Here is a 4,325-nt window from a genome sequence, read left to right on the forward strand (position 1 = left end):
GATATCAAAAAGTACTCCAGAGTGTTGTTCAGCATGGGGGTGAGTAGAAAATGAAGGCTAATCATGTTTTGGGTGTACTATTCCTTTAAAGTTATTGGTTTGAAAAGGTATGAATGCTTTTAAAGTTCTCTGAATGTTGTGCAGGAATTCCATGAGCCGCTCCACATGAGGACATCTACTCTGGACCCTGTGGATATAACAGTGGGCTGTTCTGAATTGTTGTTTTACTGGTTAAAATATATGGTAGGACTAAAATTATGTTTACTGCCTGTTTCTCTTTCTTCATCAGACAGATAGTAGAAAACTGCATATTAATAGGTGTTTTAAGGTTGTTGTTTGTTTTTTGTGTGCTTTTCTTTGCATATGTGACCTCAACAATCTGAACCTATGTCAGTGTTAAGATAGAGAGTTTTTTTCCTTTCCTTTGGAGACGAATCCCAGACTTCAGCTTAAGGTGCTTGTAAAACAATGTGTCATGCACTCCCACTTCTTTAACTCCCCATTTCAGATTGCTCCTTCCTTCACGTGGTCTCCACGTGGCCTTTATGTCTGTCGACTGTCATCTTCCTCCTCCTTTCCTCCAAGGAACCCGTCCATCTGCAGGCTGCTTCTATCTGCACACCCTACCCTGAGGATAACTACTTTCTAAGACAATTAAAGATGGCAACAGAAAAAAACTGAGCAGTGGGCAAGAAAAGCTGACATAGAAGAACCAAGAAATAAAATGTTAGCCAGAAGGGGAGAATGGCTATAAAATGTGTGAAAAATATACTGTTTTACAGGGATGTAGCCAATGTAATACTCAGATGTTCTTCTTACATAACTAGATCAGTTACATAAAAGTGAATGTTTATAATAAAAAAAATGTATTTAGAGACACTGTAATACATTTTTTACTCTGCAGGGGGCGACAAACACCTATGGAAACTACAGCCACACTACAGTAGATTAAGATTTTGCAGGGACTTGGATAGCAAGAAAGATGTAAATGTGTAACTGCTTTTTTATCTAGAATAATTGTTTCACTACTTTAATGGAAGAAAAATAAAGTCAACAAAATCCTATAGGGCTAACATTAGGGGAGGGTGTGTGAGCATTAATCTGCCTACAGGAACACATATCTGGTAGTTGCTTGTAAAAAAAAATTCAGGAGTGTTTCTTCAATGCAGACATTAAGCTGCAAAGGAGATTTTCCAAATTGCTCCCCCTTGCAAAACCCTCTCCCACTGCCAGCTATAATCCATCACCACATTCTGTCTTGCAACAATCTGTACCCTTGTTTTCCTATCATTCTCTCAGTCTCTCATGTTTAAGAACTATTTGTGTCCCTTTTGTAATTTTCTTCATCCATTATCTTTCCTTTTTTCATAATTTCTGATGAAAACAATCCACCTACCTCTTTCAAAGAGAGCAAAAGATTTAAATCTGTTTAAAAAGAAGATGACAGGCTGCACACCATGTGCTCTGTCTGGGTCCATGTCTGCCTTAATATTTGCCTATGCATTTAGATGTGTCTGTACTGCCATTTGTCTGTCTGTCTGTTCATCTGGTGCATCCAGACAGCTGAAGTCTGGCTAGAGGGAAATAACAGAGCCAGTCACACTTACAGACATGTGTGGGAGTTGCAGCACACCCAGGGGAGAGAAGGTGTTAGACATGACAGAGGGATGGAGTTTAGAATTTCTTTTTAGCTTGTCTAATATGTGTTATTCCTCTTGTGCCATTTTAAACTATGTCGATTCATCTGCTGCCCTTTGAATGGCAGGGTGAGGACTGGGAGTGAGATGATGTGGGATGAGGGTGGTGTCACATACTCTGTGCCCATGCTGTGCACACACAGCAGGGTGAATCACATTTTCCAAGTACCCTGCAGGAAGTGATCACTGCTCCCACAAAACATAACAACAAGGGATGACACCCAGCTGCAAGGCTGAGGGATGAAACTTCTTCCTCTATAAAGTCAACTGCAAACTACCAGCTTCATTCTTGGATAGTTCAACTGAGAATGAACAAGAGAAACGAGCTCTCTGATAAAGATAAAAAGCTCTGAATGCTAACCCTTTGCTTGAATGTTTCTATCAGCATTTTGACCAATTTTTCTTTCGTAATTAAGTCCAAGTCAGACGTTTAAATTCCCTGCATCCATGCATTACCCCTAATCTTTAGCTAGATCTTTAGCTAGATAGATTTAAACAGAAATTCTTTCTGAAAAAGTCAAAAATGTTTCCAAATATGTATGTCTCTTGGTATCAAAAGAAAAAAGTTGGTGAAATTAAAGAGCAAGAAAGTGCAGGGTATAAATATATTTGTGCTTAAGTATATTAGCTATAGCATAAATTACTAGAGTCAATATGACCTCAGTCCACCCTGCAGCTACAACATCACAAGCTACCAGATTTGTGACTCTATCTAACAGACCCAGAATGTTTTGCACCAGATCATGCAAAATTTTGTGTTGAAATTGATGATGGATGGCTTGAATACACCTGCTTGCCCACAAAACCTCAATCCATAAAGCTAAGCTCTCAATGCTGTTCTTTACCAAATGTTAAGGCCAGATGAAGTCTGTAGGTCTGTTGCCATTTAACTGCATAAAGGTGGCAATCTCAGAGCATTATTGGCTTTAAACACTGAACCCACTCTTCTAATTTGTACATTGCAGACCACCTTGTGGCTTAAGTGCTCTTATTTCCAATCCAGTTTTTACTGTACTAGTACTAATACTTAACTTTAGTGAGTAAATGTCACCTCAGGTCTTATTTCACAGGTGGCATCCTGTACTATAGACCACACTGGAATTCACTGAGCTCCTTAGTGCGGCTAATTCTTTCTCTCAATTTTATATATCTGTGCCCAGAGATGGGAAGTAACGAAGTACAAATACTTCGTTACTGTACTCAAGTAGATTTTTCTGATATTTCTTCTTTACTTTACTACTTATTTTTATGGCGACTTTTTACTTCTACTCCTTACATTTTTACACAAATATCTGTACTTTCTACTCCTTACATTTTAAAAAATGGGCTTTTACTTTAGTTTTGAATCATTTCAATTGAGTTACCGTTATTATTTTTCATGTCATCAATACCAAATTCAATCTAATTGGATGGGAATTTACGTTGCATTTGACGCACCACTACAAGATGAATCGACAGATTCGGCGCTATTCATTCGCGGCAAATCATTGCAGCTTGGTGGCGGTGGCGTTAGCATAGTAGTATGGACGACGAGATGATTGAAAATGAACACAACGGAGATCTAGTCCTATTGGCAGACATCCATTTAAAATGTAGGCAACGGCATGAAAAAAGTGGTTTCTACTTTTACTTTTATACTTTAAGTAAATTTATAAGCATGTACTTTGTTACTTTTACTTGAGTAAAGAAGTTTAATCAGTACTTCCACTTTTACCAGAGTATTTTTTAACACGAGTAACTGTATTTTTACTAAAGTAGGGAAAGTGAGTACTTTTGCCATCTCTGTCTGTGCCCATGGAAGTGGTTGGAACCCATCCAATCAATATTCAAAATGGTAGAAAGAATGCCCTAGACCAGGGGTGTCAAAGTGGTTCGAGAGAGGGCTGTGTGGCTGCAGGTTTTCTTTCCAACCAAGCAAAAGTACACAAGACTCCAGTCATCTCATCAAGTGAGTCCAATCTGAACATGATGACTTGATGAGATTACTGGAGTCTGGTGTGCTATTTTATAGCTATTTTAATAAAAACATATAAATCAATTTATATAAATATTAGTACTTGTAAATATCAATTTTATGCAGAATGATAATTGTTAAAAGTAGGTAAATAATGACAATGGAAAAGATGTTTGCCCAAAACTCAAAGCTGAAAGAATATTGTCTACTATACCTTTTATCCAAGGGGCACAGATGTTTGAATATATTCCTCTATTTGTTAGCAAAGGCTGTGGGAAAGTATAGTTAGTCTTTATTTTGAAAATATGGATGTTTTGCTCATTAATTTTCCTGTTGGAACAGTAGAGATTGACCCTGAGGTTCTGGTGTCTATCTAGTTTCTGCCAACCATCACTGTACATTGGTTATTGCCTGGCCACCCTTATAAAAATGTTCTGGCTACACCTCTGGTTTATAGTATGTATGTTTAATGGTATATAATAATTCAAACCCTTTGTGAATAAAGGAAAAGCAGCATCATATCAAAATTGTTCACTACATTCCTGTTTCCCATTTTCATTTCAAATTGCCTGCCTGTGCAGATAGATAGATAGATAGATAGATAGATAGATAGATAGATAGATAGATAGATAGATAGATAGATAGATAGATAGATAGATAGATAGATAGATAGA

This window comes from Cyprinodon variegatus, unplaced genomic scaffold (genome assembly GCF_000732505.1).
Source record: "Cyprinodon variegatus isolate N-32 unplaced genomic scaffold, C_variegatus-1.0 Scaffold234, whole genome shotgun sequence".
NCBI classification, from domain to species: domain Eukaryota; kingdom Metazoa; phylum Chordata; class Actinopteri; order Cyprinodontiformes; family Cyprinodontidae; genus Cyprinodon; species Cyprinodon variegatus.